The sequence below is a fragment of the Colius striatus genome, chromosome 1 (assembly GCF_028858725.1).
Source record: "Colius striatus isolate bColStr4 chromosome 1, bColStr4.1.hap1, whole genome shotgun sequence".
In the NCBI taxonomy this organism is placed as follows: Eukaryota; Metazoa; Chordata; class Aves; order Coliiformes; family Coliidae; genus Colius; species Colius striatus.
In genome coordinates, this window is record NC_084759.1 from 62,405,000 (window position 1) to 62,419,885 (window position 14,886).

The 14,886-nt window shown below is 43.4% G+C and overlaps 1 protein-coding gene across 2 annotated transcripts in view; it reads right to left on the reverse strand.

Moving 5' to 3' along the window:
• The window catches only part of LIMS1 (LIM zinc finger domain containing 1), a 77,772-nt gene that overhangs the window by 44,155 nt on the left and 18,731 nt on the right, over positions 1 to 14,886 (reverse strand). Inside the window, exon 1 of one of the 2 annotated variants that reach the window (XM_061997289.1) lies at positions 1,014 to 1,104. The exons of the other annotated variant lie outside the window; for it this stretch is intronic. The gene's annotated coding sequence lies outside the window, so the exon portion shown is untranslated. Of the gene's footprint in view, positions 1 to 1,013; positions 1,105 to 14,886 lie in introns of those variants that run through there. 2 annotated transcript variants of the gene reach the window in all.

A 14,886-nucleotide genomic window follows, 5' to 3' on the forward strand; every position in this document is an offset into this window, starting at 1 on the left:
GTGTAAAAACTAATGTATTCTCTAAAGCAGAATACACAAAATAGCTCACGTGTCTAGAAAAATAAAGCTGAATACATGTGCAATTTTCAGCCACTCAAAAATAATTCTTCCTTTTTACATATATATATTTTGGTTTCACTTATTAAAACTTGTAACCTTTATTCATGTAGAGAAATCGACACTGAGAAGGAAATTTACACAGTTAAAGAAATGAAACTAATTCATCCTGAAAATTCAGAATAACGTAAAACAGAAACACCACCCCTCTCCCTTTAATACTGCAAAAAATATTTTTTGTTTCAGCATAAAAAATAAAAATACAATCTCATATGAATTTTTCATAATATTTTAAAGCACATAATATTCTTAAATTGTAGCAAAAGCCTTAAACCAAAAAGGCACAGCTGCCCTACCATAAAAGGTTTACTTCGCTTGAAAAAGTGATTGGTTTATTCTGAATATAAAGACTCCCTCAGAAGCGATACAATTTCTGTAACAGGTGAGACAACACTAGTCCTTCCACTGGAACTACACTTTCAGGTTCAGTTACTCCATCACAGTGTTCTCTTTCTCAGCCACTGCCAATTATCCCATGGCTTAAAAAACAACCCTGTCACTGACAAGAGTATCTTCAAATTGACAACAGATCCTCTGTTCTGGGTGGGGACAAATAGCGTCCCTAAAAGCACTCCAGATGAGCATCAGATAAAAAACTACGTGGAATGCCAGGACACCTCTACACATTTCAAGAATTATGAAGGACTTTCCTCAAAGCTCCACTAGCAGTGCTGCTTGCTTTTAGTAGTTACAAAACCCAGCAAGCAGAACCATTACCCATCCTCTTCCTAACTCCATTTATCATCATTCCCACATGTGACTCTAATAATTTCCCCACAAAAGACTAAGAGAGCATACAATTCACTGCCAGGTTGTTAGCTTGGGAAGCAGCACAACATGCCCACAGCCTGATGTGACAGCCCGACCCTCAGCCCAAGCAGCGAGTGGACACTTACTGTCAGGGTGTAGCCTCGCTGGTCGCAGGTTCACAATGAGCAGCCTTTCCCATATATAGCTTTACATTGAATACTCACTGTTTGTATGTTTTCTCTGTGGTTATTACTGGTACTTGTGATAAATGTTTTACTTTTTTTGAAAAAACTGACTTGGCAAACCACTTCCTTCTTTTGCTCTGTAAAAATGTGACGCTGTAAAGAGGACAAACCCATTAAAGTTCACAATTCAACTCCACACATTTTTTCATGGCAGCTCTTCATCCCAAAACCACCAAGGAGAGAGGAGGAAGCAAACCCTCCTCACAGAATCATAGAATAGCTGGGGTTGGAATGGATCTGTAGAAATCATCCAGTCCAACTCCCTGTGAAAGTAGGTTTACCTCCATTAGGTCACACAGGAATGCTTCCAGGTGGGTTGTGAGAACCTCCAGAGAAGGAGATTCCACAAGCCTCGCTGGGCAGCCTGTGCCAGGGCTCCTTCACCCTCAGAGGAAACTTTTCCCTTGTGTTCAAGTGGAACTTCCTGTGTTCCAGCTTGTGCCAGTTATCCCTTGTCTCGTTAACAGGCGCTGCAGAAAAAAGACTTGCCTCATCCTCTCAACATCTGCCCTTTAGGTATTTATAAGTATTGATGAAGTTAATTCTCAGTCTTCTCCAGGCTAAACAGCCCCAATCTCTCAGTCTTTCCTTGTAAGAGAGATGTTCCAGTCCCCTGATCATCTTTGTAACCCTCTGCTAGACTCTCCAGAAGTTCCCTTGCCCTCTTGCACTGGGAAGCCCAGAAATAGAAGCAGTACTCCAGATGTGGCCTTACTTCAGGAAAGGATATAGCTTTACTTATACCATCAGTAGTTTTTAAGTGATACAAGTACAAAAACATGGATAAAGAAGAGTCGTCAGCTGTAGATCCACTTTGTGGGATCCTTGAGATGTTTCTATCTTACAAATTTCCGAACATTACAGGGACTGAAGATGATTGTGACAACTTCAGTTTGTCTGGAGGTTTATCTTAAATTGTAGCTCTTTACACATGTTATTCTGGGGACACAGGAATAGGCAACCACTTGTGTGGGCATAACCCCAAATCTCAAGTGTGACAGAGTCCCAGGTCCCTACCTGGGAAGAGCAACCCCTGGCATCACCAGAGACCAACGAACAGCCACACAAGGCCACCCTAATCCTACCACAAGCACCTCTGCCAATGCCACAGGGAGCGAAAAGACTCCCCCCACCCTCCCACCTGCTGAGAAAGGATGAATACCCTTGTGACTTTCTCCCTTTCTGAGATGAAGGCTGACAGTTTCACTCTCTGTATCCTGGAAGACCAATGCCATCTCTGATAACCTCAGCACTGGGCCACAACTAATGGAACAGAAAATAACTATCACCTTCTAGAGTAGGTCAATGTGATCAACCTGCATGACTGAACAGGAGCTGAGCTGCATGTCTCTGTGTGGACAGAGGCTCAAATTCCTAACGCAATCTGAATCCCTTGCGTACCTCTTCAAAGCTCCAGGCAATCCTTTGCAGGTCGAAGCAGCAATATCCTCAAGTGGAGCCTAAAACCTTGTTCACTGTCAGTGATGGGGACAGAGAAAGGAGGCCACAACCTGACCTCTGCAGTGGATATACAGGACACGCCTCTAGGGAGAACTTGTCCCCAGCTCTGCTAATAGAGCAGCATGGCTCCTGGATACATGTAAGTGCAAATCTACCCTTCAGCATTTTTCACTCAAAATTCTTAAGAATGTGCCTTTTGGCCTTCTACTGGTTAGAGAGAAAAAAAGGGTTCAATTTCTATATATCACACAATCCATTTCAAGGCAGCTTTCTTCCATGTAAGTATTGTCTTGGACAGAAAGACAAATAATTTCTAAAACGTTAGATATTTTAAATTACAAATTTCTATCTCTCACAACACTATTTTACCACTCACTGCCTATAATGGTTATAAAAAGTATGTGTGTAGAGTTTATAAAAGAATTGAAGAAAACGGAATTGTTTTTCCTCAGTCACTCAGAAGGGTATTTATTATTTGTTTACGGCCAGGCATAACTTATAAGCAAATATATCACTTGAAAACATGACTACTTGCCCTCCATGCTCCCAAGCTGTGAAGCTGAGTAGGGCCAGCTCTAAATCTACAGCAGCACTTAACAGAGAAACGGATGTGCTGTTTTCAGACATGGCATTTGTGCTGCCATTTGACAGTGACCCTAAAGGCAATGCAGAAATCTTCACTATTTGGATATTAAAATCTGTACTTAGTGCGCTGTAGTGTGTTGTGAATATCTGCAGTATTCAATGCATTTTGGTGAAGTCTGGTATACAATACTTGGCCTTCATTCAAGACTTTTGGCAGAGAATGCACAAGAATCTCGTTAATCCTTTTTACCTTCTTTCACTTCTTTCACCAAATAACACATAGCATAACAACAGAGTCTCATTTTCTTTCCTTTCTCCACCATGTCTGTCTACATCTTTTGCTCCTTCTATTTCTGTCTTCAGACCACTTAACATTATCGCTAACCCTTTTCTGTGGACAAATTAACAATGTAAGTTATCTTTCCAAGCTGCTGTTTCCCATACCACTGCATAGTACTTCCACATTTGAATATCTTATCTCTTCCTGCAAAGGCTCTTCAAGTACAAAAACAGCAGCAAAGTTGTATTAAACTTATCACTAGACAGTTACTAACCTAGGAGAAAGAATGCACTACAGCTTTGTCTCAAAATAACATGGCAAATGTCAAGGTAGGAGCAGTTTGCTCCTGAGGATGAAGCAAATCACAATAAACCAGTCATACAGAATGAAGAGAAGCCTTGCTTGGTATTGTAATGCATGTAATTTTGTATATTGCTCATACACCAGCAGTTCCACTTTTATAGGAAGGCAAGACAGTTTGTTGATTCATGATGACTGTAAACGCTGCAAGACTTCAAGGAGAATGCCAATAAGCATCTGTTAAAAGGGAAGTAGGAAAGAGAGCATTAACTCTTCAATTAACAGTTTTTAAAGCATATTTGAGTAATTTATTAACCTGGCTGGCCTGGCTAAGAGATGTTTTTCAGTTTTGTCCACTTCGCAGCAGTTGGCCCTATTGTACCACCAACACATTTTCCAAAAGAGCTATGCTAGAAGAAAACTTGTGAACAAACATTACGGCTGAGGAAAGCAAGACAAGGCCAGCCCCACAGAGGCCATGGTCACAAGCACTGACAGATAACTGTTGTCTGCGGTCACCCGGACTGTATGTTAGGGGAAGTGCAGCTCAGAGCCGTATGAACAGCTCTTGTCAAAGCCACACAGGCCAGACACATGCATCAGCTTGGTCCTGACACCAGGGCTTCCAGCAATGACAGAATATGGGAGGAGCAGCTATCGTTTTGTGGTGATAATAAAGCTCCCAAGGTAGAGGAGAGGGGCTGGACCCAGGCTATGCATGAAATTAGAATAGAGTTGGGAAGAGGGAAGCATTGCTTTAGACCACATTTCTCACAGTATTTTTCTTTGCTGCTCTAGCAGGCCACCATTAAGCAAAACAGCAGCACATGGGTGGAGACAGATCCACAGGGTGGTCTCTGGATGCTTAATGCTCTCCAGCCTCCATCCAGGTCTGTATACTTGTCCATGCTTCAGGCAGCTTGGGTGACCCTCTGCAAGGAGATCTTTGAGGTGCATGCATTGCCAGGCTCTGGTGCAGAAGCCAGACAGTCACACCCTGCAGCTGTCTGCCTCACCACCCATGAGATCACCAATCCTGGAGCAAAATAAGCAGAAGGAAACACGTACTCACACCTCAGCTGTTCTCATTTGCTGAGGGCGTACCCAAGACTACTGAGCTCACGGCCATCAAAAGGGCAAAGTCTAGTTCGTCTTTTCTTCTTCCGCTGCTCCTCCTTCCCCCACTACCACATTGCTTCCTCCCTCTACCTCCACCGCAGCCACAAGGAGCAGCACCCTCCTTTACATCATATCTCTTGCTCTCTTGAGAGCTCTTTTCACGGTTCCCCAGCCTGCCAAACCAGAAGTCAGGTTTTTTGGGGGTGCAGCTGGCACAGAGCAAAAAACCAGTAACCACCGTATCCAGAACCAGGGAACAAGATGCAAAAAGCATCTCTCCATTTCAGCAAAAAAAGAGATGTTCCCTCAGAACAGATGTTCTGCACTAGGACAATCGTCACCAGACTAGCAGACATGTCCCCTCCCACCAGGTTTGCAGCAGGTTACACTGCAGGCTGGGGAATGGGGAGCAGACCATGGCCATGGGTGCACAGAGGGGGACTTTGTGAAAACTGTATTTATCATCTTTTCAAGATCTTGTGATCCCAAGCCTCTCATGGCTTACAATCATCTCACTCACTTAATCAGAATCACTAGTAATTAAAAGACGGCTTTAATATGTTTCAGAAGTCACCTGCCCGTGAACTACATGGTTCCCCCTGCAATTTTAAAACCATTGACTCATGCTGCGGTACAGAGAGATCCACCACAGATCAGAACCACCACTTCTCACCTTCCTCACTTTCCTTCTCCACAGCAAAACGCACCCAACAGCTTTTGCAACTGCTGCCCTCAAAGCAATCCCCGCCCAATAGCCGCTTGCAGACCCACGGGCTGTGCCCGGGGCCCACACCGGGGAGCCGGGGCCCACACTGGGGAATAGGTCTGGCCCCACTCTCATCGGCAGGTGGAGCCGGGGAGCTGCCATGACCCGTCAGCCCTCGCCTTTTCCCAAGGCCAGCTCCTAAGTCGTCCTGCTGTGCGGCCTGCCTTACCCTGCCCTACCCTGCCCTGCCGGCCGCTCCCCACACACATCCCCACAAGCTGTAAAGGTGCAGCTTGTTCAAAAGAAGTGAAAAAAAAAAAAAAAGCCAAACCAAAACCCAAACCCAAAAGTCCCTGGGGTTTTCCTCGCAGCCCTTCCTTCCAGTGTCATCAAAACTGCGCTTCAGAACAGCTAATGCCAGGTTGCCAAAGGCTAATGGCAAATGTACTTTAATCAAAGCTGGACCTCTGAAACAGGCTGACTCAAGTTCAGGCAAAAAATCAAAATTGCAGCCGTTCAAATAAGGTAAAAATTTGTTGTGAGTAGGGTGGGGAAACACTGGAATTGGTTGCCCAGAGAGGTTGTGGATGCCTCACCCCTGGGCATTCCCTGAAGGGAAACATTCAAAGCCTGGCTGGATAGGGCTCTTGTGCAACCTGGTGGAGTTGGAAGATGTCACAGCTCATTGCAGGGAGGTTGCATTATATGACCTTTAAAGGTCCATCCCAACCCAACCCATTCTATGATTCTATAGTTCTGTGAAATGGCATTAAAAAAAAAAAAAACAAAACCTCTTGCTGTCAATTGACAAGAGGACAGTCAGTCACTTCAAAGAATGGTAGGAGTTGGAAGGGACCTTTAGAGATCATCTAGTTCAAATCCCCTGCAGAAGCAGGTTGCATAGGACCATGTCCAGGAGGGTCTTGAAGACCTCCAAGGAAGGAGACTCCACAACCTCCCTGGGCAGCCTGTGCCAGGGCTCCCTCACAGTGAAATAGTTTCTTCTTATGTTTAAATGGAACTTTTTGTGTTCCAGCTTCATCCCATTACCCCTTGTCTTGTTGCTAGATATCATAGAAAAAAGGGATGCCCCAACCTCCTGATGCCCACCATTTAGATAGTTATAAATATTAATGAGATGGCCAGAAAGCACAGACATCATTCATCCCTGCTGTTGTCTCTGGCTTCCTCCTCTACAGTTCCCATGACAGGGGAAAATAAATAGGAGGGCTACATGTTGCCTAGCGTGGATGGATAGTTCCTCACAGTCTGCATCCTCACATGTGGGGAGACACATAAACCCTGTCACAATGCAGACAGCACAGCTGTGAGCAATCCTCATCTCAAACTGACACACAGTCCTTCAAAGGATATGTCAGGACATAAGTCCCATTTCAGGAGTTCTCACTTCACCTACCTATCCCTTTGTATCCATCTCCTTTCTGGCAGAAAAGCACATGGAAGGAGGACATGCTGTTTCAGAGCAAAAAAAAAGTTATCCTAATTCCTTTGTAAGGCTATAGTATTCCTCCTATTTAATTTACAGAGACTACAGACACATTAACTCACAACCAAAATAGATTTGCCATCCATGGACATAACCTCATTCCTAGATTGAAGTAAAGAAGCACACACCAGCTAGTAGCTGCTGCACTCTTTCCAATCTTCTTCAAGTACACTATTGCTTTAACAAGGCCTCTTTGTTATCCTACTCCGGCAGAACAACGGATCTCAGGGTTTTCTCAGTAATGAATATACAGTGCCTTCAGAAAAAAATCTAGGTTGACCCTTCTTCATATTTTACACTCACCGTTTCCAAAATAAGATCTGTTTTTCTGAGCAAGCATGTCGTAAGACATGCTGTCTTTTCAATACCTCCTCCAAATGGCCCAGCCCATGGCCATTTGGATTCTCCTTCATGAGTACAATTCTCAGCACTTTTCTTTGTGAAATTTCAACTCCTTCATCCCAGACCCTCTCTCCAGCCTGCCAAGATAATTTCGAATTCATTTCCAGTGCCCCCTAAGGTTCCTCCAAGTCTAAGATACGTGCAAACTTTTTAAGTCAACTTTCAGCTCCAACATCCAGGTCACTGACAAGTTAATTAACTGCAAGTGGGAAAGGAGCAATTCCTGAAAAGGGCTGTCAGGAAGGTCCTGGCAAGGGGGGGTCCTGTTGTTGGCTCTGTGTCAAAATGAGAATTCCTGCCCAGATGCCTCTTTCAAGCAGCTGACCATCTCCCATCTGGCAAATTCACCTATGTCATTATTTCCAAACTGTTATGTGCTTTAACAAGGCCAACAGCAATGAAACCTAGCACTGAGTCTAAACGAATACATCTTGCAGGGGAATGATGAAAGAATGGGAGGAGGTGGCAGCAGCACTTCTGTGAATGGTCTAGGACGGCAACAAAATAGAAGCAAGAGTGGAGAGATGGATACACAGAGGAAGACAAGCTGCAAGGCTTGTGCTTCAACAAAGTACATCACCATGGTCCTAATACTAGAGCCTCTTTCCCTTGTTTGCTTATGAAACTTTGTGTGAGACAGCATTAACAGATACACTTAATTTGTTCCCTCCTTTCTGTTTATGAGGCATGCTCATTTGTCAGAGCTGGAAAACTGGTTGCTTTGAATCGATCTGGTTTAGAAATCCACATGGCTTTTTAAATGCTGTACTATTCAGTGAGTGCATATATACTGACTGTTGCACTCATGCCTTGCTAGAGACCAAAGTCAGGCTGACTGAGCTTTAATGTCACAAGAGTCTATTTTTTTGAAAGCATTTTCAAATATAAATACTGTGTTCTCTCTTCTGCACGTCTTCTGGGGCCTCTTACATAAGCTCTGGAAAAGCATCCTTAATGAGCATTACAGCAGTCTGTGAACCATTCAGTACTGCTGCCAGCACCACACACATAGTATTAAGCCAAAATATTACAGAATTTGTATCACACTGTGTTTGGCATTAAGAAATCCATTCTTCTTCACCATTATTAGTGCTTCTTATTATCTTTAAGGATTAAACAGGAACAGTTACAGCTGGGGAAAATAAACATGCAAACTGGAAGGTTATGCCTGTGGAATGGCACAAGAGGATCAAAAGACAAATGTCCTATGAGAAATTATTTAGCCACTTCAGCCCATCTCTGTCTTCATTCACTGACAGCATTTCATTAATGTTCTCCCCCAGCCCTGGGGTTATGTGAAAGGGGAAATGAGATAACGCCCAACCCGTCATCCTTACAGCATGCCAGCCCTTTGAACGGCAACCAGCAGTCACACTCTGACTAACCCCATCGGTAGCTGCCTTCCTTGCAGACTCACTGGCAGCAGACCAGGGATCTCCCTCCGGGGCATGCTGCTGCAGACCCGGGGCCAGCTGGCTGCTGCTGGCCGTCCTGCCTCCCTCCTGCCTGCCTCACTTCTCTCTCTTCTGCTCCCCACTGTCTTACCCATCAAGAGTCAGGGATGTAAAAAAATTATTCCTTTCCTCTCTTTCTCCCAGCAATACCAAATAACTTCTGCTTGCCAGTGTCTCACCGGCACACTGGAAGGGCCTGCCCAGCCTCATAGCCTTTGCAAGATGACGGCACAGCTTGGCTTCTCAAGAAAGCTCATGCACTCACAGCATCAGGGGACATTTTTGAATCTCAGAGCCACCTCAGGGTTCCCTGGCTGGATGATCATACAAGATAAAGCCTGTATGGAGTTGCCCACCCAGTCAGGCCTGGACCACAGAGCAGAAGAAAGACTAGATGCATAAATGCCAGAAGAAAGACTAGATGCCTCAACCTGAGTGAAAACCCAGAGAAACCCTACTTGCAGCAGAATGGATTTCTTTCAAGAGGCATTTGCTCAATGCCCAGATTAAGAAGCAGCACAGAATTACATGACCTGTGGCAATTCTCCATGCAACTATGAACTTCTGCAATGCTGGTTGACTGTTGCATTAAAAAAAAAGTCATTAAAAAGGTTCACATTTAACAACACTACTAGAGGAATAAATCAGGCAGCAGCAGAGGGTAAAGCAAGTTATTACATATCAGACCAGTGAAGATGAGCTCAGTGAAGCAGCTTAATTGTTTGGAGGGGAAAATACAGTGAGTCACCCTATAAAATTTCAAGTGTTCTCAATACAATCTCTCACAAGACTGCAAAGTACTTTAAAGACTCCTAAAGAAACTCAGGCTCTCTCATTCATGTATCCTACCTACGAATAACTGTTTTGATTATTGGACTTCATCCATGTTAACAGCTGGGTCTCCAGTTTGAATAAATCTCTTTCAACATGAAACTGCCTTGAAGTTTTTTGTCACTTACTGGTTGTCATATTTGCATGCTGCACAAGCAATAGAAATTATTGCCACATGTGTGTAGCACCGATGACTTCTGTGCTCACCATTTGCCCTCCCACCTCACCCATCATGCTGTTTTTCTTTCCTGCCCTTCTTCCACCCTATTTTGGGAGTCTGAGAAAATCAAGAGTGCAAAGACACATGTAAGAATTCATCTTCTCCAAGCAAAGAGACTTTCTAGTCAACTGGAAATACAACATTGCTTTCTGAAGGGCATAACAGACTGAAGCGCTTTCATTCACAGCGCTTTTTCTACTTCACATCTATCTTGCATAGTATCATAGAACAACAGAATGGTAGGAGTTGGAAGGGACCTTTAGAGATCATCTGGTCCAATCCCCCTGCAGAAGCAGGTCCAAATAGATCAGGTCACACAGGAACACATCCAGGTGGGTTTCGAAGACTTGCAGAGAAGGAGACTCCACACCCTCCCTGGGCAGCCTGTGCCAGGGCTCCTTCGCCCTCACAGTGAAATAGTTTTTCCTGATGTTTAAATGGAACTTTTTGTGTTCCAGCTTCTTTCCATTACACCTTGTCCTGTCACTAGATACAACAGAAAAAAAGGAGGCCCCAACCTCCTGACACCCACCATTTAAATATTTATAAATATTGAGATCCCCCCCTCAGTCTCCTCTTCTCTAGATTAAACAGCCTCAGTTCCTGCAGCCTTTCCTCATAAGGAAGATGTTCCAGTCCCCTGATCATCGTGGTAGCCCTGTGCTGGACTCTCTCCAGCACTTCCCTATCCCTCTTGAGCTGAGGAGCCCAGAACTGGACACAGAACTCAGATGAGGCCTCACTAGGGCAGGGCAGAGGGGGAGCAGAACCTCCCTTGACCTGCTGGCCACACTCTTCTTGATCCGTCTCAGGATGCCTTTGGCCTTTTTCGTCATGAGGGCCCATTGCTGACTCATGGTTAGTTTATTACCAATCAGGACTCCCAGGTCTCCCTCTGCAGAGCAGCATGTCAGTGCTGTAACCCTCAGTTTGTAGAGTCAATACACTTATTACACATATTTCAAAGCTCTTGCAATCAATTCTGCTTTATGTGACAGTAGCTATGCAATAACTTTCCAAGATGGCACCATCTGACTCTTTCCCCCCACCTCCCTCCAAAACATGGTACATCTTACAGCAAAGCAGGACACTCCTATTGGCAGGATGAGCTAAGGTACTGCTATAACAAAAGCAACGATTAAGGGGAAACAAAAATACTTTCATTGTAAATCAAATTCAATCACCCTACTGCTTTGTATTTAATAATAAATTTTAATGAATTAATTTAGCACCAATGTTTTTGGGGTTTTTTTTTTGGATTCCACTTGTGGAATATTAAGCACACTGTAAGTGCAGGACTGTATTCCCCTTGCAGTTTTACCTGATTTTGCTTCTTTTGGGTAGGAAGAAGGGGTTGTCAAGGTAGGGACCCATTCCCCAAGTGACTAACCTCTTTGCATATCAGCTGGCTGCTTTCCTCTACTGTGTGCAGAGCTAATGTGCTAGTGTTTGAGAATCTCATGGTCCTTAAAGTATTTGCCCTCAAGTACTCCTGTAAGACAGGGAGGTGGCTTGAGCTTCAGCTGGCAGCCCTGGAACTGGGACAGCCCCAACACCACTTATCAAAGGTCCAGGAGAAAGAGATGGTGCAGCAGAGAGGACCAAATCCCACTCTAGGCTTGCATCCTCATTGCACACCACCTGGAGCCTGGATAGACATATGCTCTATCAGAAAGGATATTCATTTAAAAAGAAAGGAAACAAACAAAAAAAACCCCATCCCAAATCAGAACAGTGTAATTTGAGCAAAAGGGAAGGACTTCAGGGCTCTCAAGCAGTGCAGTCCCACCTCAGCTGGATTTGCAGTCTGTCTGCCAGCTAGGCTAGGGTGTTCTGGCATTTAAGAGTCAACGCTCAAAGCACTGGTTGGGACACAGCTAGACAGGGGATATCCATCTGTCTGTGTATTCCACTCCTTTTTCTTACTCCTTTGCCTAAGTCTTCACACCAGGCAGTGCAAAGGGAAGCAAATTGTTTCCCCTGTGCTGGCTGCCCTTTTGGGAGCCCACACGGTGGCCATTAGCATGAAGAGACATTTGTTAACGCCAAATGGGATGAGGTTGTTCACCCAAAGCTCATCCAGCTGCCATGGTGAATAAGATCTTGCTGCTGCACTCCGCTGGAGCCCGACTTCCAAAGTGCCTTGGCAGGCTCCTGCTTCTTCATTTTTGGAGAGGGCGGGGAAGAACGGCTCCAAGAGAAAAGGAGTGGCAGGACGGGAGGAATCCAGGCCCGGAGGCACAGCAGGGTGCACAGGGAGAGATGCTGCCTGAGTCACCTCAGCTCTATGTTTGCTGCACCCTGAGAGCCCTGCAGATTTTGGCACCATACTGGATCCTTCCACTTCAGTCACCTAACTGTCTTGCTGTGCCCCTTTGTCTTTCCTTTCCTCAACTGGCCTCAGTAAATGAAGCACCAGATACCAGGCGTTTCACTGCAGAAGAAAACAGCTCTTTTGCCTGCATTGGGAAACTGACCAGTCCCTATTGAAATCAAAAGAAAGAGATCACATGGATGCATTTCAGTAAATTGCATTGGAGAGGCAGGCTGCTAGCATGCTTTCCTTTCAGCCTTTTTTTGTCTTCTGTTGGAGAATGGGTGGTATTCAGTCAAATTAGTTGGGGGATTCTTTTCATTATACAGTGAATAACACCTGGGAGGAGGCTGTATTTGCAGGGGGCTAAATTTAGCAGAAACATAATCAGGTGGCAAATAAGGGGAAAAAAAGAAAAACATTTTTCCATCCCCAGAGCTGTGGTCTATGAACTATTTTCATTGTGTACCTCTACCAGTAAAAAAATGTCAAGCACACCCCTCGATTTATGTACATTTATTTATTCATAAGTTACATGCATGTACTACTGAAGTTCTAATATTTTCTTCCCACACCCCAACACATGGTCCTGTTCATGCACTCTGCTGTGAAGACTGCTGTGACATGTAACACAGTGACAGTGGCTGCATGGTGCCAGAGGCGGCAGGACAACAACTAGCAGACCAACTCAGGAACTCAGTCTGATGCCAGATGAAGAGATTTACAGACAAATGGTGAAGCTGACGGGAAATAAAAGATCAAAGCAGAGTAACAGGAGGTTGTATCTCTGTATGCCCCCTATCCCCTTTTTCATTTAATGTAGTCTTTTCTAAAATGCTTGTCCAAGGAAAGCTGTCCCCAGACAGCCTCTCCACAGATTGCTCTCCTTGGTGGGAACTAAAACAAGGATCACATCAAGTCATGCAGTTCACTTGCTCAGGAAGCCAGTACAAGCAAAAATGCTGCTTATAGGCTCTGCAAAAATGAAGGGTACATGAACAACCAGAGAAAAAGGGCATTTGTTCACACATAAAGACTGTAGTGGTTGAAGAGCTGTTTCAATATGACTTGAATAAACTGGGATAACATCCATGTTTGGATTTCAAAATGATTTTTTTACATTTAATTCTAAGGATGATCCCAAGCACAACTCATCACTGATTCAAGAGGGATATGGATCCATCAACTGTCATCTGCTCCCTGTGATCAGCCCATCATGCAGGCTCTTATGCCAGTACCATCATCAAATACTTGAGGGCAACTCTCAGGTAGCATGCATCTCAGTAAACAAGAAACATAACCAGAAGAAAAAAAACAGCTCAAGGCTTCTTTGGAGCAAAAGAGTGTGGTATTTCTCAGATTTTTTTTTTCCCTTAAAATAAATTTTTAAAGCCTCTGTGGACACATACACTTCATGAAAGAATGCAACAAAGGAACATTCACAGGGATCCCTAAAAGCAATCTAAATAGGGGTTGTGTATGAAGTGTGTTATTCATGTAAATAATCATGTTCAGATAAAGAATGACTATCATGGTGTACCCTTAACAAAGAGTTAAAAGCAAGAGGTCTAAAGTAAGTACTAATCCGCAGTGGGTTTTTTGTCATGTCATTTGTGCTTTCTCTGAAAACAGGCATTTCAATTTCTACTTCCATTTACTTCTAACTGCTCTAAAAATAGCAAGCCATGAAGTTTAGTAGGACATCAAGTACTCAGCATCTAAATAAATATTAACATTAACAGTCACTTTTATTTGTGTGGAAAACTGAGCAAATGTAGGAGAGTAAGAGCAGTATCAGAACTCCTATTAGAATTATATGCTTATTTGTTTCCCTTAATTCATTCACTTATGGTTACACGTTTATAATAATGATAGGAATAATGAGGAAAATGTTAGCCCTATAAGGAAATGTGCTTTAAGTTCCTTAACACTCAAAACTTATGAAGAAATCATTTGAAAATACTGCTGCCATACAGCTCCAAAAAAACCCTGATATAGTTCTTTCACAACCATCACCACCCTCATGTGATTGTAAGATTTAGCAAATAAACCAAAATCCCCAGATGTTACATCTAACAAAAAGTAAACACTAATTTTGTGTACTAGATATTTCAATAATAGAAGTTATTCACAAAATTTACTTTCTTGCTTTCTAAGTAATACAGAGTTGCAAAGATGCCAAGTTAGTTTGAACACAGGCCATAACAGAATTCATTCAAGACAGCAAAAAAGTGTCAGCCCAAATAATCTTTACTTTACTACTGTTTTTAGGTTACGGCAATGCCAATAACATACAATTATCAATCCTGATGTATAAAAAGAGTAACAAATTCATTTTTAAAAAGTTACTTTGCTTATCCAGCAGACACTGTTTTTGTTAGGTCTCATCTGTTACTGAAAAATGAGGCATCAGTCCAAAGTAAAGAGTAAGCCTGGGGGAAACAATATAATGGTCTTTGAATAATACTCAAAAAATTTTCCACTAGTTTTTTTGATAGAAAGAAAAAGAGGAAGAAAAGCATTTTTGTGTGAAACCACACATGGAAAAACAATTTGGCTTCCCTCAACTTCATGAAAAAAATGCAGAGGAAGTTT